Raw genomic sequence first — 22,366 nt, 5'->3', positions numbered from 1 at the left:
TGCCTGACTCTTTGCAATCCCATGGACTGTAGCCTGCCCCACTCCTCTGGCCATGGGATTCTCCAGGCAAGAATGCTGGAGTTTCCATTTCCTTCTCCAGTGGATGTGAGAGTTGGACCATAAAGAAGGCTGAGCACCGAAGAATTGATGCTTTCGAACTATGGTGTTAGAGAAGACTCTTGAGAGTCCCTTGGACTGCTAGGTTACCCAATCTAATTAATCCTAGAGGAATTTGACCCTGTTTATCATTGGAAGACTGATGCTGAAAATAAAGCTCCAATGCGTTGGCCACCTGATGTGAAAAGCTGACTCTGGAAAAGAACCTGATGCTGGGAAAGATTTAAGGTTAAAGGAGAAAGGGGTTGCAGAGGATGAGATGGTTAGATAGCATCTTCAACTCAGTGGACATGAATTTGAGCAAACTCCTAGAGACAGTGAAGGACAAAGGAGCATGGTGTGTTGCAATCCCTTGGGTCAAAAAGAGTCAGACCTGACTAAGCAATTGAACAACAATAGCAAAAGTCTTTTGTGCATTTTTTCACTGCAAAAATAAAATTGAAACCTCCTTTAAATGACTGCAAGTTTCAAACAAATTCTTAATTGAGTAGATGGTAAGTTAGTCTAGTTCTGACACCAGTACTACTGCATAATTAGAATAATGGCTTTGTGTTGCTTTTAATTTCTTAACACTTGAGATATTTTTGTGCTGAGATTCTGTATCTTTCACATTTGCCCCTCAAATATAAAAATAATGAGATAATATATGTTGAAAAAATACATAGCTTATATTTTGCTGTTTAATTTTTGCCAGTTAAATGTTTTTGGTTTTCCAGTCTGTTCTCCTCCCAAAGTGGTTTAGGTGACATTTTTGAATGTGGAACAGAACCAACCTTGAAATGTCCCCATTCATCTAGATACCATCCTCTGTGTGATTTAACTCTGCTGTGCTCCAAAATAACTCTGAGTAATTGGTGTCTCCTAGCTCCTATTAAGTGTCAAATTAATCTGTATTATCACTGGAGAACTTTGTGAATTGCTTATAAAATCTAAAGAGAAGGCAAACTATTTAGATTATATTCTTTTGCTTTCACATGATCATTTTCCATGAGTAATTTCCTTATCACAATCCACCAAGGAGAAATTCTTCTCACTCTGCTTAATTTAATTACTCTCTTATCCCCATATAGAGCATAGAGGGTGGGAATGCTGGTGAGGGATATTTGTGCTGAAGACCTAATTGACTTGGCCTTTACCCATGTGATAACTTTGTGGTTTGAAGATAGAGGAAAATCAATCAGTTTTACATACCTATAGCTATCTTCATGGTTTTCAACTAGGGGCATAGTTATCCCTCAGGGGATATTTGGCAATGTCTGGAAACCTGATTTAGTTTGTTATAACTGGGATATGGTACTGGCATCTAGTGGGTGGAGGCCAGAAATTCTGCTAAAAATTCCACAATGCACAGAACAACCCTCCTGCAACAAATAATTCACTACTCAAAATAAAAATTTGCTGATATTGATATATCTTGGTATGATTTAAATTGGAAATTTCCCCATCTCCATTACACACAACATTTTGGTCTTTCAGAAATATGACTACAAAGTGAAGTTTGTAAGAATCCAGTCTTAGACAATTCTGAATTTTGTGGTGTCTCAATGAAGCAAACTTTAAAAAAAAAAAGTTGTCTGACTTTTTAAAAGCATGTTTGTGTGACACATTGCCAATTACACATTACAAAGCATCATCAGAGTCTTTCCCAAAGTCTAATAAAATTTTCACCTTACTATATATGTCTATCACATACTAGGAGAAATAAAAATCCTGGAGAATATAAAGTATGCTGGGTTACTATGCAAGTTTTTAAATAACAGCTTTCTAAAGAGGCTATGTTTTTTGGACCAAGATCAGGAGTGAGTAAACTTGTGTTACCTTTCCCCTACCTAGAGTTAATGGGGAATTGAAAAGGAAGTCTTTGGACTGTCTAATATATTAACTGAAGATGTGGACAGCTTTATTTTTTCTCATGCCATCAGTGTCTCCAGAGCCCTTCCTCCAGCTAGTCATCAAGATTTGGGTTAATGATGGGTTGCAATGCCCTCCAGCTAACTTGACTGATGTCATTTAAAAGTTACCTCCCTATAATAGCTAGTGACATGGCTCCATTGAGGCCATCATTGAATCCAATTAAAAATCTTATTTCTTCCTTGCTGCGAGAGAAATCAGGAGCCTGGCCCTTTGTTCTGAAGTTGCTACACCACAGGGTTTTATGGAAGGTGCATTTGACACTGTCTGGTCTTTAGGCAGGCATGTATGCAAAAATCCCTCAATCCCCAAGACCCAACATTGGTCATTCTTTCATGTCAAGATTCATAGGTAAGTTATTCTCATCCTAATAAAAAGTAAGATGACAAGAAATAAAGATGCACAAAAACAGCACAGACAGTCATGTCTCATTGTAGACATTCAGAACTTTTGCTGAAAACAGTATTTTCTATGTTAGAAGGAAAAATGACTGGTAAAATAGATCAATTCAGTTCAGTCGCTCAGTTGTGTCCGACTCTTTGCGACCCTATGAATCGCAGCACACCAGGCCTCCCTGTCCATCACCAACTCCCGGAGTTCACTCAGACACGTCCATTGAGTCGTTGATGCCATCCAGCCATCTCATCCTCTGTCGTCCCCTTCTCCTCCTGCCATAAATCCGTGCCAGCACCAGGGTCTTTTCCAGTGAGTCAACTCTTCTCATGAAGTGGCCAAAGTATTGGAGTTTCAGCTTCAACATCAGTCCTTCCAATGAACACCCAGGACTGATCTCCTTTAGGATGGACTGGTTGGATGTCCTTGAAGTCCAAGGAACTCTCAAGAGTCTTCTCCAACACCACAGTTCAAAAGCATCAATTCTTCAGCCCTCAGCTTTCTTCACAGTCCAACTCTCACATCCATACATGACCACTGGAAAAACCATAGCCTTGTTAGGCAGGAGTAAACTTTTACAAATTGCAGGTATGCCACACTTTACAGTATCATTCCTGATTACAAAAGTAACTTTGGAAGAGGTGTCAAAGCAGAATTCAATGTGATAATATAATTAAATACATTTTCAATAAGTCAGCACTTATTTTAGTTGCATTTTCCCCTTGGAATGGGAACTGTGGAGGCAATTAGTTTAAATTAGGCTACGTAGGGATATTATTTGTATAACAAAATAAGTTTCTCTTTGCAATTAAATTTAATGGTGTTGCACTGGAAAGAAACTGAACAAGTTCCTAAGAACATTCATTTCTGTCATCACTGAGATTTCTGAGATACATGGTTAGTAGTCATTTTGCATCTTCCCTGACATGGTTTGCATTTCACCATACTAAGCAGATGCTTCTAGCTGCAAATCTAAATCACCTTTTTCTGACATTCAACTAAATTCCAATGCTTCTGAAGGTTTTTGATGTTAGTACAACCTTGTTTTGATTTTAATCCTCCTAAAAGAATGTGAAAAATGCATTCTTCTAATTAAAACTTCTAGTTATTTTATGATCTGCATATGCACAAGAATTTAAGATGGAAACTTTAGGACAATTCATGTATTTTTAGCCCTTCTTCATGAACTAATCAGGACCTATATATACAATGTTTGCACACACATTTATGTACAAAATAATAGATTATTACATGAGTGTGCACTATTTGAATGTATCCTAGTATATACAACTTTTGTAATCAGAAAACATAAAAAAGGATAAATTACTTCCTTAGAGCACACAGAGTCTAGATTTGGTTTACTTTTTTCTTAACATTGTCCTTGGAAGCAGAGTGAGTCAGTTTTCTAATATCAAACTCCTGTTCTATTAAGATGAATAGGAACAAGTGATTTTGTACTAATGAATGCAAAATATTGTATTAACTAGACAATTTCTGGTTCCCATCCCACTCTGTTATTCAGTCGCTTAATACTTAGGAAGTTACTTAAACTCTTCAAGTCGAAGTTCTTTCATCTATAAACTGAAGAAAATAAGGCCTACACAACTGTTTCAAAGGATTATATCAAAGATCAAATGAATTAATGTACTAAAAGTTAATCGCAGTTATAATAAGTGGTTAACAATTTATATTAACAATTACAATGTTACTGCTTTTGCTCTTCACAGTGGGAAAAATGGAGAGTGATCAGGTAGAAAAAAGTTAAGTGGTGCTCTTTAAGTGTATAAATTGATACTACTCTACCAACTACTCTGGATTCCACAGTGATTAAAATAAGGTTCATAAAGCAGTTCCAAAATGCATAAAGTTGCCTTATTTCTGCCAGGCCTTTTTCTCATATGAGTCTCTAGGCCAGGAATATCCTTTCCAACATATTGCCTGATAAATGTTTATCTGCTCTATAGACCCTAACTTGACATATATCTATGTCACAAAACTGTGCTTATCTTTCCAGCTCCTCACTATACATAGTACTTTCATCATCAACATATTTTGTTATGACTTTGTTAAAGCATCCAGCACATTTACCACCTAATTACTTATACGTTTGGCTCCCATCATAGATATGCCAACGTGAAGGACAAAACTACTTATTTGTCATTTCCCAGTGCATAGCAATGGGCTTCCCTGATGGCTCAGTGGTAGAGAATTCACCTGCCAATGCAGGAGATGTGGGTTTGATCCCTCCATCAGGAGCTCCCTGAAGAAGAAAATGGCCCACCCCAGTATTCTTGCTTGGGAAATCCTATGGACAGAGTAACCTGGCAGGTTATAGTTTATGGAGCTGCCAAGAGACAGACACAACTTAATGACTGAGCACTTGATACATGAATACATGCTTCCTGGATGAATGAAAGAACATATTAATGAATGAATGAGTGAATTTCTCCTGCAGGATTTGTTCATTTCTTACAAGTCAACAGCAACTGATTTGTAATAAAATCAATTGCTTCTTCACATGCTAGTAAAGTAATGCTCAAAATTCTCCAAGACAGGCTTCAGCAATACATGAACCGTGAACTCTCTGATGTTCAAGCTGGTTTTAGAAAAGGCAGAGGAACCAGAGATCAAATTGCCAACATCTGCTGGATCATGGAAAAAGCAAGAGAATTCCAGAAAAACATCTCTTTCTGCTTTATTGACTATGCCAAAGCCTTTGACTGTGTGGATCACAAGAAACTGTGGAAAATTCTGAAAGAGATGGGAATACCAGACCACCTGACCTGCCTCTTGAGAAATCTGTATGCAGGTCAGGAAGCAACAGTTAGAACTGGACATGGAACAACAGACTAGTTCCAAATAGGAAAAGGAGTGTGTCAAGGCTGTATGTTGTCACCCTGCTTATTTAACTTCTATGCAGAGTACATCATGAGAAACGCTGGACTGGAAGAAACACAAGTTGAAATCAAGATTGCCGGGAGAAATATCAATAACCACAGATGTGCAGATGACACCACCCTTATGGCAGAAAGTGAAGAAGAACTAAAAAGCCTCTTGATGAAAGCGAAAGAGGAGTGTGAAAAAGCTGGCTTAAAGCTCAACATTCAGAAAATGAAGATCATGCCATCTGGTCCCATCACTTCATGGGAAATAGATGGGGAAACAGTAGAAACAGTGTCAGACTTTATTTTTTTGGGCTCCAAAATCACTGAAGATGGTGATTGCAGCCATGAAATTAAAAGACCCTTACTCCTTGGAAGAAAAGTTATGACCAACCTAGATGGTATATTCAAAAGCAGAGACATTACTTTGCCAAGTAAGGTCTGTCTAGTCAAGGCTATGGTTTTTCCTGTGGTCATGTATGGATGTGAGATTTGGACTGTGAAGAAGGCTGAGCACCGAAGAATTGATGCTTTTGAACAGTGGTGTTGGAGAAGACTCTTGAGAGTCCCTTGGACTGCAAGGAGATCCAACCAGTCCATTCTGAAGGAGATCAGCCCTGGGATTTCTTTGGAAGGAATGATGCTAAAGCTGAAGCTCCAGTACTTTGGCCACCTCATGTGAAGAGTTGACTCATTGGAAAAGACTCTGATGCTGGGAGGGATTGGGGGCAGGAGAAGAAGGGGATGACCCAGGATGAGATGGCTGGATGGCATCACGGACTCGATGGACTTGAGTTTGAGTGAACTCTGGGAGATGGTGATGAACAGGGAGGCCTGGCATGCTGCGATTCATGGGGTCGCAAAGAGTCGGACACGACTGAACGAATGAACTGAACTAAACTGAAAATCAATTGTTTCTAGTCCTCTTTCTGAAAGCATTCTTTGGTTATGCTTGGGTGATAATTATCTATTTTAATACAGTATCTACCAGATATTTGGCATTGCCATCTTCTGTAATTATTTTTTTTTATTTCCCAGCGTGATATTTTCTTTATTGATTAAAGTGAAATAAAATAAAATGGAGATTATGCCGTCTTCTAACTTGCTATCCTTGTTTCTTCCATTCTTTTGCCACCCACTCTGCCTCAGCAGAGTAGGACTTACACTAAATCACTTTATAGACCTTATTCTACAAGTTAATGTGAGTATCTCCCAATTTTGGAATTCAGAAGTGTTTCTTTAGCTCCTATTTTCATTTTCTCCTTGAGGTATATTTGACCTTGCTGATCCTTTTTTTCCTTGCATTTTTTAATATTCTATTTCTGGTTTTCTTCCTCAAAAGCTAAGCTTTGCAAGTAATAATAGAGAAAAGTTAGACAATATAGAGTAATTTGCTCATTATGATTTTCTTTTAACATAGGAAAAAAATGGAAGGGGTTAACAGTGTTCATGGATATTGATGCTAAGAAGGAAATTCTGGGATAGTTGCGTTAATGGAAGATAAGAAACCTCTGGAGTATATATCCAGGTTATTGTTGATAAATTTCAGAGTTGAAGGTGGAACTGTGCAAGATTTTCTGGAATTGTAAATTGAAAAAGAGGAATATTTTTCAGAGGAATGCTATGACATACATATCTAATATCCATTATATATAGTATTGGACATATATAAAAAATTCTATGATTTCACTTGTAATTATTTATGAGCCATTAATATCCTAATCTGGTTTAAGTAAACCATTGATTATTGCTTAAAATCTATACATATGGAGAACTCAAAATACTCGTTGTTTAGTTTACAGCACCATGTTTGTTCACATGTTTAATGAGATCATGACATGAAATTTGAGCAAACTCTGGGAGATGGTGAAGAACAGGAAAACCTGATGTTCTGCAGTTCATGGGGTCTCAGAGTCAGACACGCTGTGTCAACCCAGCAACAACAACATACTGAAGCCAATTTTGCCAACCACCCACAAATATTAATTCTTTAATTATAAACCACAGATTGTATACTCTATGATTCTGCATTTTTAAAATCCAAGCAAGTTCAAGGGTATTCTAGTTAATTTATCAGACCATGAAAAGAATGATCTGTATCTGAAAAAGTTGGAGAGAAAGTATGGATGAAACTGTTAATAAAAATATAAATGTGAAATTGTTGATTAAGTCAAGAAGTTGAGTGGAAAAAAAGTTTCATTAAAGTATAAAATTTACGGATAAAGAACATGAAAGGCCAGGTAGAAATATACCTTCAGAAATTGTTTTTAAAAATAGTAGGTTGAAATACCAAGAGAGGAAGACACCGAGGAAGAAGGAGAGAGACACAGAAAGAAATATGTGACCTGATATATTTCTAAGTAAAGCAAGGTTTAGGAAGAAACTTTCAGGGGACCAAAGTTTGGGAGAATAGAGATGCAAATTTGGATGTACGTGAAAAAGGCTCAGCAAGGGCTCTTTCTACCAGTTAGAAAAAGGAATAAATATATTAGAAAGAAATAGAAAACTTCAGAAGTCGATGAGAAATGACAAGTATTCTCCAAGTAAACCTGAAGCAAATAAATAAATACAATCTGAAAAATATTTTAATTATAGTAAGTCCCCTATATATGAACCTTCAAGTTGTGAGCTTTTCAAAGATGTGAACATGCATTCTATCAAAGTCAGGCTTGAGTGAAATTGCAGCTTACCCTCTGTCTTCTATTGCTGATGATCCCTCAGCTCTACCATCTCCCATCTCCTCTCCATCCTCCAGTCAGTAACTTTTCTTGCTTGTTCACTCAATGCCAGCCCCCGTGTGCCAGCTGTTATACTGTACTACTGTACTTTTCAAGGTACTGTACTATAAGACTAAAAATGTTTTCTTCATTTTATGTATCATTTGTGTGAAAAGTATATTATAAACCTATTGCAGTGTAATGCTATATGGCTGATCGTGTTAGCTGGGTACATAGGCTGACTGTGTTGAACTTACAAACAAGTTGGACTTAGGAACATGCTTTTGGAATGAAACTCATTCCTATGTCGAGGAATTACTACAGCGGCAAAATGGGCTATTGAAGGATTTTATTTGTTAATGCTGTCAGTCTATGAAAGGACAGCTCATTTAGAAATGCAAATCTGAAGTCTGCTTCATTGGGCTCTACTTAACAGGATTTGTGACTTTTATTTTAAAAAAAAAAATGATTTTTTCTTTACCTGTGTGAGAAAGTTCCCTTTGGGATTCTCCGAATGTAGGTGAATATGAATTCAGTTTTTATAGAGCTGGAGTGGGATATTTGAGTGTGGCTCTTTCAGAGCAGCTAAAATTTGGAGTGATTGTAAAGTTCCAAGAAAGGCTATAGACCCAGGAAATTTTGCAAGAAAATGTACTGAATGTTAAAACAGAAAAGAATAAAAGACACTAGTTTAAAGCCTAAGAGTTTATTGTGACCTCCGTAGGTTAGTTTAAATCGGGATAAAGGACATTTAGCATTTCCTACTACTTTTAACTCTTGTAATCTGAAATTTTTGACAAAATGTTTCATTAATCAGTGTGATATTTTGCATGCATTTAGGATATTTAGCATATAACTTGTTGAGCATTTATTATGGGAAGGTAAGACACAAGGATATTCAGTTCAGCTCAGTTCAGTCGCTCAGTCGTGTCCGACTCTTTGCAACCCCATGAATCGCAGCACGCCAGGCCTCCCTGTCCATCACCAACTCCTGGAGTTCACTCAGACTCACGTCCATAGAGTCCGTGATGCCATCCAGCCATCTCATCCTCTGTCGTCCCCTTCTCCTCCTGCCCCCAATCCCTCCCAGCATCAGAGTCTTTTCCAATGAGTCAACTCTTCTCATGAGGTGGCCAAAGTACTGGAGCTTTAACTTCAGGCTCATTCCTTCCAAAGAAATCCCAGGGCTGATCTCCTTCAGAATGGACTGGTTGGATCTCCTTGCAGTCCAAGGGACTCTCAAGAGTCTTCTCCAACACCACACTTCAAAAGCATCAATTCTTCGGCACTCAGCCTTCTTCACAGTCCAATTCTCACATCTATACATGATCACAGGAAAAACCATAGCCTTGACTAGACGGACCTTAGTCGGCAAAGTAATGTCTCTGCTTTTGAATACACTATCTAGGTTGGTCATAACTTTTCTTCCAAGGAGTAAGCGTCTTTTAATTTCATGGCTGCAATCACCATCTGCAGTGATTTTGGAGCCCAAAAAAATAAAGTCTGACACTGTTTCCACTGTTTCCCCACCAAGGGTATAGTTAAACAAAATTGCCATGAATTTAATATGAACACAACAAACGTGAAAATGTTATTCTGATTTGTTCATGACACCAAAAAGAGCAGTTTATTTTCCCAGTATTCTGTATGTAAAATCAATTAACTTTTTTTTTAAGTTGTATTGCTTTATGTCAGACCCATTTATGGTGATTTGCTATTTGTCAGAGAAAGAGCAATCAAGAATTGTAGTTCTTACAATTGTTCAAAAAATGTCATATTATTTGCCATCATCATTAAGCAAACAAATAAATAAATCCCAAGTAAGCTACTTTTGAGCCAACATACTTTCTTAAGAGAAATAAAATTAGCAATTGAAATGCTAATCTATTGCAATACAATTTTTCATTCATTGAAATATTAATTTAACAAACATTTCATTTTATTCAATATTGACATATTTAATAGATGTCGTATCAATATTTGATCCAAGCCTAGGATATAAATTTAGTCTTAATTAAAATGTGATAGATATTGCTAAGTGAATTATATACTGGGTGAACTATATCTGATTCTGAAAGTGATTGGTCTTCTTATTGAAAAATTAATCTTTATCGAAAAGTGATACATCTCTTCCAACTGAACTAACTCAAATTTGCAATGATTTTTGTTTTGTGTGCAAAAGTAAGGCAAGGATCAAGTTTGCCCTCATGTGGACTTCAAAAGCAGATCAGAGTTCCCAGACATTAAGAGGGTGAAGAATGTTGGGATCATAGATTTATGTATTCAGATTATAGGCAAGCTTTTAAACAACATGTGCCTTTTCTTAAAGAAGCTTTTTTTTTTTCCCCCTATTTGGAAACATCTTACATTTTCATAGGTGCATACATTTTCATGACAATGATTTTAGTCATATTTTTAAAACTTCAAATATAATTTTTACCCATTGGTAATTTTGTCAAAATTTTAAAATGCTTTAAGGCAGCAACTTTTGCCCTAAATTGCGATTAAAACAAATTGGAAAATCTAAATTTTCCCCTCTCCAGTAGATATTCACTATTCCAAGAAATCTCAATAAATCTAAAACTAAATCTAAATGATAATATCCAGTTGATTTTTTTATTATAAGATGAATTAAATTACATTATTCTTATAACTTCAATAGGATTTGGCTTGTCTGAAGCAAATCAATTTTAATTTACTCCAAAAATAGAAATTCAGACTATGTATTTAACAAAATATAATTATTTTCTGTTACCCAGGACTTAGTTTTATCAATCAACAAGCTGTAATTTCAGTTAAACATTCACAATTTGTTCTGAAATAATCCTGAATTTTAGCCTATGTTATTTTCCTCAGTTTTAAGAAAACAGCATAGCATCTATAGTTCCTGGCAAATAGTAGTTGCTCATGAAATTTGTAATGAATGAATAGATAAATACCTAGCCTTTGCTGCTCTAATGATCTGGATTTTTTTTTTTTCTTATTGTCTACAAAATCTCTATGATTTTCATGTTGCGGAAAAGTGGAAATCAAATATCACATTCTTTACTTTTATTGTCAGTGGATTAAGGTGAAGCTTTAGAAAACATGTTTCTATTTTTAATGCTATTGGGGAGACTTTGTTTCATAGGTATGTACTGTCACTGTGCCGTGCTCAGTAGTGTCTGACTCTTTGCGACCCTATGAACTGTATCCAACCAAGCTCATCTGTCCATGGAATTTCCAGGCAAGGATACTGGAATGGGTTGCCATTTTCTACTCCAGGGGATCTTCCCAACCTAGGGATTCAAATCCATGTCACATACATCTCCTGCATTGACAGACAATTATTTACCACTCTGCCATCTGGGTATCCAGGCATAGATATATACTAAATAAAGTACAAATCATGAAATAAAGAAGTTAATTTTATAGAGGATTTTTCCTAATTGAAATAAAGCTACAGTTTAGAACTAAAAATAAACAGTTTACTTATAAGTAAGTATTGGCTATCTTGTGCTAAGAAGCCATCTTAAAGGTTTATTTGTCAGAGGTCAACAGAGGTCATCAGAGGTTTTGAACCATCTTTTTAAGGAATTTAAGCAGCACAAGTGCCCTTTGCTATGGCAAGGGGAAATAAGATGGAGAACTGGTCATCAGCTTTTAAAGCTTTCATCAGAAGGTGGTACAAGCTATATCTTGGTGTATTGCTCTTCATCCTGCTCACGACACCAATTGTCTTTTTGCATCTCACTGTGTGCAGTATTCATTGAACCCAGGGTAGGCAAGGCATGAGCTAAGAGCCTGAAAGAAAACTCAGAGAGCCTTAGGAACTTCAGATGCATTTATTCTCTCCTGGCCGACACAGCAACCATAACAACAGACACTGTATATTCTCTCCTCTCGTGACTGACCCAATGGGCACAGCCCTGATGCGGTGGTAAAATGCTGCTGCTTTTTGGTGGAGCTCATATATCTGGGCCACACAAAGTGTATTGTGACCAAGCAAGTACCTTGTGAGGTTCATTTGCAGTGCTATAATGATCTCAGCTGTTACATAGTCAATACTCACAAAACATGGGGTGAGAGAGCCTGAGCATGCTGTCTGCTAATTTGTTCTCTCCCCACATGTGGCCAGCCCAAGTTATATGGTCTGTGTGTTAGTTGCTCAGTCATGTCTAACTCTTTGCAATCCCATGGACTGTAGCCTGCCAAACTCCTCTGTAGCCTTTCCCTTTTCCAGGAAATCTTCCTGATCTATGGATTGAACCCAGGTTCCCACATGGCAGGCACATCCTGGGCCACCAAGGAAGTAAGTTATATGGGGATTCCTAAATTCAAAAGAGTGTGAAGTGTAATTCTCCCATATCCTCAAGAGTATAGGAAAACAATAGGTAGTGAAGAGTGGAAATGTCCATCATAGTTTGTAAGAAATGATGTAATTTAAAAGCTTCAGATTATTTGAATGTGAAAGAGTTTTCAATTTGTTTAAAAGTAAACAAAGGTCCGTCTAATCAAGGCTATGGTTTTTCCAGTGGTCATGTATGGATGTGAGAGTTGGACTGTGAAGAAATCTGAGTGCCCAAGAATTGATGCTTTCGAACTGTGGTGTTGGAGAAGAATTTTGAGAGTCCCTTGGACTGCAAGGAGATCCAACCAGTCCATTCTAAAGGAGATTGGTCCTGGGTGTTCTTTGGAAGGACTGATACTAAAGCTGAAATTCCAGTACTTTGGCCACCTCATGCGAAGAGTTGACTCTTTGGAAAAGACTCTGATGCTGGGAGGGATTCGGGGCAGGAGGAGAAGGGGATGACAGAGGATCAGATGTCTGGATGGCATCACCGACTCGATGGACTTGAGTTTGAGTGAACTTCGGGAGCTAGTGATGGACAAGGAGGCCTGGCGTGCCGCGATTCATGGGGTCGCAAAGAGTCGGACACAACTGAGTGATTGAACTGAACTGAACTGAAGCAAAATGATCACAGATGAAGAGAAATGCTGTGGGAAAAAAAAAAAAAAGGAGTTTTACATATGAAATGTGTGTAACTCAGTGATTCTAGCATAAAAACACTGACATACTTGACTTTTCTGCTTTATAATTTTTGGTTTATCTTTAGCTCATTTATCTGATTTATCTTTGCATATCCATAGCTCTTAGTGACTATAGCATTATACTTATCACATAGTAGGTTTTCAGTACATATTTAGCACTTAAAAATAAGTCAACAGTCACAAATGTAATACCATACCTAAAATCTTAGAACACTAATATTCTAAACTGTCAGATTATCATAGGAAGGAGGAGGATAATGCCGAGGATAAGTCTGAGGATGCTTAATGAGAGGATGAGCTTTTGGAATCTGGAATGTCCAGGGAACCAGCGCTAGTGTCATGGGTCTCAGAGAGCATTCTGAAGAATGTGGACACTGAATTGAAGGATGATAGAATTTGATCTAATGAAAATGATTCAGAATCCTCAGAGGAATGAAGACATTGGAAATATGTATTCCATGTACACAAATAACCACCAACCTAAAATTGGTCTTATGCACCTCAAGATTTCAAAACAAATTGACTAAAATTTTAAGAGCTCTTCTAATCCTTAATCTAAGATCCCTTTACAAATTTTTGCAGAGTTCTTCTAATGCCCATACATCTATTTCTCTGAATATCTTGCTGCATTATACAATTAAGCACCTTGAATTTATGCTGACTGTTCTTCATTTTTATTTTACTCTAAGAAGTTTTATCCAAGAACCCACGGTCTACATTTTATAACTTACATTTTTTACGATGAACTTAAACATAATGGAATTTAACACTATTATAGTAACACCCTGATTAACCAGAATTTGTTCTGGTTAATTGCATTTTCTAATAATTACATTTAACAAGTGAATTCTAATCCTTTAAAATGTTGTCAAGAAATTCTTTTCTTCCTCAAATGCATCTGTTCATTTACTAGTTTAATAAGTAAAGCATAAGTGAAGATAATTGAATCTCTATGATAATTGAGAATCTGGTAATGCCTGGAGGGGTCTCATTCTGAAACGAAATTCTCATTGTAAAATTGTACCATCTTAGAGACACAGATGTAAAGATTAATACAGTTTGACTGAGTGACTCCAAGACTAGGCCAGAAAACAAAAATTTTTATGAAACTCACTACACACACATACACACATATTTTCCTGTAGTTTATGAATCCTTCTAAAGTTCAATATATATCAAATAATTTTTGACGAGCTGAGGATCCAGCTTAGTTGAATTCTGTTGATTCAAGATCTTGCTATGTTGAAAAAATGAAGCTATTTTTCAAAGTTGAATTTTAAAAATTATAATTTCCCACTGTAATTAAAGTCTTGAAGGTCTGGTATTGAACATCTGATATCTACCTACTAATTATATAATTTTATATGTGTGCATGCAGGTAGATTATTTTTTGCCACAACAGTATGTTTCTTACATAGAAAAGCATAGGGAAATGCATAACAAAAACAAATATATCAATCTCCCAGAATAAACTTTAAATTTTATATTAGAGTTTTTATAGAAAATATCACCTTTCCTCTCTAAAGCTATTTATCTCAAATTTATCATTAATCATTCTGTTTTTATATTTTATTCTATGTGCTTTTCTACTTTTAGTATTTATGTTTTGTATTTTAAATTGTTCTTAAATGTATATGATTTCAGCAGTATAATTATAAACTCTATTCTCATATACATATGGACTTGAACCACATAACCTGAGTACTTTATACATAGAATATGTATATATAATTTTCATGTTATCAAACTTCACATGAATTATAAGTATTATTCTGCAATTCACTTTTTATTTATGAAAAAAATTAAGATTTTATAATATTTGCTTTTTAAAATTATAGTTCATTGACTATGTTGCTATGTGATATTTAATCATGTAACCCTAAACTTACTTACTTTTGATTAAATAAACACTTTAATTATTAATAAAGTCTTATTATTATAAACAGTGATGCATTAAATGTTATTATACATGTCTCCTTGTATACATCAAAGAAAGTTTCTCAAGAATACACGCCTAGAAATAAAATCGCTGGGTCTATTGCTAGAGACATAGTCATTTGACTGCATAAGGTCAATAGTTCTCCAAGTAAATTGAACATATTGTACACATATTTTAACAGGCTTTTATAGCTTCAAACCTTTGCCATACTTGTTATGATGAGAATTTTACAGAGTACTGAATTGTAGTAATAACCTACATTTCTGTGTGTTTTTTATTTCCTCTTTAAATATTCATTTCTCTTTTTTGTTTTCCTGTTCTGTAAATTGTCTGTTCATATTTTTTGCCTAGTTTCTTGGACAAGGCATTTATTAATAATTTGATGGCATATTATATTAGCAAGCAATGTCATATGCTACTGGTGAGAATAAAAAACGGCCTGGTCTCTATGGGAGTGGGGGAGTTAATAATGTTTAGCACAATTGCATTTATTTCTACCTTTTAACTGAGCAGTCCCATTCTAGTAGTCTATGCTGAAGACAAACTGGTAAAACTATAATAAAATTGACCACAATCTGTTTTTTACAGACTATCTGTGTAACAAATTTTAGAAATAATTCAAACATCCATCTGGTTGAACAAATGCCAATCTACAGAATGGAGTACTGTGAAGCTACAAAAATAATAAGAAATAACTTCACATACTATCATGAAATTATTGTTAAGTTAAACAAAATGAAGAATAAAATTGTATAGTATATTATCATGTATTATATATATATCATTTAGATATATATATAACATATGCATATATATATACACATAATACACACCTCTTTCATATATATGTATAAATCTTAGGCTTCTTTGAATATATCTTGTTTTATCGATTTCAATTTATAACCATATTTCAAGTAAAACTAAATACCTTACAAATTGAAATACATAAAATAAAACACATTTAAACTATTAACTTTACTATATATTCAGTTTGTGGCATAGAGATAAACCATTTCAGTTTAGTTGCTCAGTCATGTCCGACTCTATGTGATCCCATGAATCGAAGCACACCAGGCCTCCCTGTCTATCACCAACTCGCAGAGCTCACTCAAACTCATGTCTTTCGAGTCGGTGATGCGATCCTGCCATCTCATCCTCTGTCATCCCCTTATTCCTCCTGCCCCCAATCCCTTCCAGCATCAGGGTCTTTTCCAATGAGTAAACTCTTCCTATTAGGTGGCCAAAGTATTGGAGTTTCACCTTCAGCATCAGTCCTTCTAATGAAAACCCAAGGCTGATCTCCTTTAGAATGGACTGATTGGATCTCTTTGCAGTCCAAGGGACTCTCAAGAGTCTCCTCCAACACCACAGTTCAAAAGCATCAATTCTTCAGTGCTCAGTTTTCTTCACAGTCCAACTCTCACACCCATACATGACCACTGGAAAAACCATAGCCTTGACTAGATGGACCTTTGTTGGCAAAGTAATATCTCTGCTTTTGAATATGCTGTCTAGGTTGGTCACAACTTTCCTTCCAAGGAGTAAGCATCTCTTAATTTCATGGCTGCAATCACCATCTGCAGTGATTTTGGAGCCTCCCAAAAATAAAGTCTAACACTGTTCCCACTGTTTCCCCATCTGTTTCCCATGAAGTGATGGGACCAGATGCCATGATCTTCGTTTTCTGAATGTTGAGCTTTAAGCCAGCTTTTTCACTCTCCTCTTTATTTTCATCAAGAGCCTTTTTAGTTCCTCTTCACTTTCTGCCATAAGGGTGGTGTCATCTGCATATCTGAGGTTATTGATATTTCTCCTGGCAATCTTGATTCCAGCTTGTGCTTCTTCCAGTCCAGCGTTTCTCATGATGTACTCTGCATATAAGTTAAATAAGCAGGGTGACAATATACAGCCTTGATGTACTCCTTTTCCTATTTGCAACCAGTCTGTTGTTCCATGTCCAGTTCTAACTGTTGCTTCCTGACCTGCATACAGATTTCTCAAGAGGCAGTTCAGGTGGTCTGATATTCCCATCTCTTTCAGAATTTTCCACAGTTTATTGTGATCCACACAGTCAAAGGCTTTGGCATAGTCAATAAAGCAGAAATAGATGTTTTTCTGGAACTCTCTTGCTTTTTCCATGATCCAGCAGATGCTGGCAATTTGATCTCTGGTTCCTCTGCCTTTTCTAAAACCAGCTTGAACATCTGGAAGTTCACGGTTCACGTATTGCTGAAGCCTGGCTTGATGAATTTTGAGCATTTCTTTACTAGAGACTTCCCTGGTGGCTCAGACAATAAAGCATCTGCCTGCAATGCATGAGACCTGAGTTCAATCCCTGGGTTGGGAAGATCTCCTAGAGAAGGAAATGGTGACTCACTCCATTATTCTTTCCTGGAAATTCCCATGGATGGAGGAGCCTGGTAGGCTACATTCCATGGGGTCAAAAAGAGTCAGACACGACTGAGTGACTTCACTTACTAGCATGTGAGGTGAGTACAACTGTGCAGTAGTTTGAGCATTATTTGACATTGGCCTTTTTTTAGGATTGGAATGAAAACTGACCTTTTCCAGTCCTGTGGCCACTGCTGAGTTTTCCAAATTTGCTGGCATATTGAGTGCAGCACTTTCACAGCATCATTTTTCAGGATTTGAAATAGCTCAACTGGAATTCCATCACCTCCACTAGCTTTGTTCATAGTAATGCTTTCTAAAGCTCACTTGACTTCACATTCCAGGATTTCAATTACATATAAATATAATAATTTAATTATATATGTTAATCTATTTTATTACTTCTATCATTAGTAATAATATCACTGTTATATACATAAATTAGATATTCCTACAATTCAATATAGATAATATAAATGTAAATTTATATTGTTAACATTAGATCCAACTTGTTATTTAATACTAATATTTATACTAATTAACATTAGATCCAACTTGTTATTTAATATTGTTCTAAGGAAAATGAAAATTTTTAATTTATAGCATGAGTTTTAACATTTATTCTTACATGTGCAAGGTCAATTTTAAATGTACATATAAAAGTACTTAACTAATATGCTGAATCACCAAAATTACACACTTTCTATTTTCAGCTTAGACATACAAGTGTATTTCTTTATTAGCTCAATAATGGAAATCTGCACAAAATGAACTCAACCTGGTTGAATATTGCACATTCAACTAAATTTTCTACCACTGCTGCTGCTGCTAAGTCGCCTCAGTCATGTCCAACTCTGTGCGACCCTGTAGACGGCAGCCCACCCGGCTCCCCCGTCCCTGGGATTCTCCAGGCAAGAACACTGGAGTGGGTTGCCTATTCCTTCTCCAATGCATGAAAGGGAAAAGTGAAAGTGAAGTCTCTCAGTTGTATCCGACTCTACCACTGACACACTATCAAAAAGAGAAGGACTAAAAGGAAAAGAAAGTACTGCTTTTTCTTTTTCCTTCTCTGTCATCAATATTAGTATAAGTATTTGTTAACAGAGAAATATCATGAGTATGAAAGAATATGGTAGAGTTCATTGGTCGTGCATATTTCTTAGAATACCATTGATTTCTTTCTGCACCTGAAGCAAATTTGTTGTTCACATGCAAAGTATAGCTTCTCAATGGCTGTTTCCCCACTTATCCTGTTATATACTTGACATTCTTCTTTTGTACTTGTTTTGAGTCCTGCTGACCCCTCATGCATCTTTGCACCAGAATTCTGACATCTCGGCGGGACGTTGGAACCACCATATGCAAATAGGGCAACAGACAGAGCTGTGCACACATGCAATGCGTGTATCTTCTCGGCTAAATTGTATGCTCTTCTGTCCCATCAGACTTTGCTCACAAAATACATGTGCAAAGATAACATTATTAAGAATTCTAGGGCAGTGATAGCATTAAACTAAGCACAAAACCCTTCTACGCACAGGACCCTGTCTGACTTCCCAGGCCGGATGTCCATGAAGCAAACTTTGTTTATGCATATTCTCTTCATGTCTGAGCCCTCAAAATGTTGCTTCATAATGTGGTTAGTTACTATATATACTTCTAAGAATTAAGCAAAAAGCCGCAAATAAAATGTCTATATCTCATTATTAGATTTTTTCCATAACAAAAGAGGAAGAAATACAGTACAAAATGGAGGTTCATGAAAATGACTTAAAGTGAAAGAAAGTGAAGTCGCTCAGTCATGCCTGACTCTTTGCGACCCCATGGACTGTACCCTACCAGACTCTTCCCTCCATGGGATTCTCCAGGCAAGAATACTGAAGTGGATTGCCATTTCCTTCTCCAGGGGATCTTCCTGACCCAGGGATAGGACCCAGGTCTCCCGCATTGTAGGCAGATGCTTTAACCTCTGAGCCAAGAATGACTTAAATAGAGAATAAAAGTAGGCTTTAGTAAAAAACAAAAGATTGTAAGTAGAAGAGAGGAAATGATTGATGAAGAAAGATTTAAGAAGATCCAAAGGGATTGGTTCCATAAAATTTAGCATTTCTCTTTTTTTAATTTTTATTTTATAGTTGATTAACAATGTTGTGTTTGTTTCAGGTGTACAGCAACATAATTCAGTTATACATATGCATGTAGCTATTCTTTTCCAAAGTTTTCCCATTTAGGTCTTTACAAAATATTTAGCAGAGTTCCTTGTGTTATAGAGTAAGTTCTTCTTGGTTACCTATTTTAAATATAGCACTCTATATGTCAATTGCCTAATCAAAATCTATTTCTCAGATCACAAAGATGGAGTAATCACTAGGAGTATCTGATCATGTTTTATTTCATTGTACTTTGCCCTCTTCTCAACTGCTAAGGAAATTCTTATCAACAAGGAAATAAAGGATTATAAAAACTACCCAGGAGTAAAGCTATGAAAATATCTAAAAACCAGGTGAGAAGTACTTACATTTTAAAGATGAGATTTATACTTGATTTTAAGACTTGTTTTGTGGATTAGAATCCTATTTAACTATTTTTTATTTCTAAATTATATGTATATATCTCTTTTAAAAAATCTCGTTTTTAATTTTCTGCAATATTCTGGCAAGAAAAATTCTTCTGTATATATTGAAAAAGGTATTTAATGATGACATTTTAATATAAAGTGGGTCATAGCAAAATTTGGCATAATTTAATTACCAGATTGAGTAGCTCTTAATATAACATATTGTAGGAGGACTTGCATGCCCCTAGACTACTGTTAACAAGGAGAAAACAATTTATGAGAAACTTTGAGAAAAAATTCCAGCTTATTTAACATTTTAATTTCTGAAATTTCAAATCCTTTTTTTCTTTATAACTCTTTTATATGCCACTATGGAATGATTAAAAAAAGTTGCCTTCCTCCACCTCCTACTTTTTGGATATCAGTTACATGATTAACCATATTCACTGGGTATTTTTATCTGTATAATATTTAAAATGAAAAGTTGATATTGTTTTAAAGCAGAGATACAGATGACTACAGCATAATAGAGTACAAAGTGTAGGGTGAGGGTACAATGTGTGTGGAAGCAGGAAAGGCTGTAGCTAAAAGGAATCATGTCCAAAATGTAGAAACTGTTGGGATGAAGATATTGAAAGTAATTTAAAAATTGCAGCCCTAGTAGAAAAAAGAAAGACAAAGAATTTCAGAAATTAAAACAGGAAAGGTTTCAGATGATATGTTGCAGAAAGTTCCCATGCCTTTGAGACCTCAATAGTTATTCTAAAACAACAACCAAAAAGTTGTTCTGTTGTGAAATGATGTTTGAAAAAGTTATCCTTAACAAAATTAATCCATTTTCTTTTCTGTAAAATGTGTAATAGATTATGATATATAAATGTGTATTAGGATTTTTCAGACAAAGGTCACAAGAAATATTCTACAAACTTCTTAAGCTTTCATGTCCCCTTGTTGTTTATTATAAAGACACATTGAATTTTTGAAGAACCTATTTCCCTATATCATTTTCAGTTCAGTTCAGTTATTTCCCATGACACTGAGATGAGTAATTTTCTAAAAACACACAAATAATTAATGGGAGTGAGAAAAGGGCAAAGGATATTAGTATTGAAATGTGCAACTTCTATATGCCAATCATTTGACATACATCTTACTTAATTTTCATGATAACTCTAAATGATAGACATTAACCTCCATTAGAGATGAGGAAACTGGTCTTAAGAACAGCAGGTCAATTCAGTTGAGTCACTCAGTTGTGTCCGACTCTTTGTGACCCCATGGACTGGAGCACACCATGTTTCCCTGTCTGTCACCCACTCCCAGAGCTTGCTCAAGCTCACATCCATCGAGTCAGTGATACCATCCAATCATCTCATCCTCTGTCATTCCCTTCTCCTTCTGATTTCAATCTTTCCCAACATCAGAGTCTTTTTCAATAATCAATTCTTTACATCAGATGGCCAAAGTAATGCAGTTTTCAGGATCAGCCATCACTCCTTCCAATGAATATTCAAGACTGATTTCCTTTAGGATTGGCAGGTTGGATCTCCTTGCAATCCAACAGACTCTCAAGAGTTTTCTTCAGCACCACAGTTCAAAAGCATCAATATTTGCCCCTCAGCTTTCTCTACAGTCCAACACTCAATCCATACATGACTACTGGAAAAACCATAGCTTTGACTAGATGGACCTTTGTCGGCAAAGTAATGTCTGCTTTTTAATATGTTGTCTAGATTGGTCATAACTTTTCTCTAAAGGGGCAAACATCTTTTGATTTCATGGCTGCAGTCACCATCTGCAGTGATTTTGGAGCCCCCCAAAACAAAGTCTGTCACTGTTTCCACTGTCTCCCTATCTATTTGCCATGAAGTGATGGGACCAGATGCCATGAACTTAGTTTGTAAACTATTGAGTTTTAAGTCAAATTTTTAACACTCTTCTTTCACTTTCATCAAGAGGATCTTTAGTTCCTCTTCACTTTCTACCATAAGGGTGGTACCATCTGCTTGCCTGAGGTTATTGCTCTTCTCCCAGCAATCTTGATTCGAGCTTGCGTTTCATCCAGCTGAGCATTTCGCATGATTTATTCTGCAAAAAAATTAAATAAATGGGGTGACAATATACAGTCTTGATGTATTCATTTCACGATTTGGAACAAGTCCCCTGTTCCATATCCAGTTCTAACTGTTGTTGCTTGATCTGTATACAGAATTCTCAGGAGGCAGGGAAGGTGGTCTGGTATTCCAAAGTCTCTTCTGATTCACACAGTCAAAGGCTTTGGCATAATCAATAAAGCAGAAGGAAATGTTTCTCTGGAATTCTCTTGCTTTTACTATGATCCAAAGAATGTTGACGATTTGATCTCTGGTTCCTCTGCCTTTTCTAAATCTAGCTGAAACATTTAGAAGTTCACAGTTCACACGCTGTT

Source organism: Ovis canadensis, chromosome 1 (genome assembly GCF_042477335.2).
Source record: "Ovis canadensis isolate MfBH-ARS-UI-01 breed Bighorn chromosome 1, ARS-UI_OviCan_v2, whole genome shotgun sequence".
Taxonomy (NCBI): Eukaryota; Metazoa; Chordata; class Mammalia; order Artiodactyla; family Bovidae; genus Ovis; species Ovis canadensis.
The sequence above is the reverse complement of the archived record's forward strand: the minus strand, read 5'-3'. Positions refer to the sequence as shown.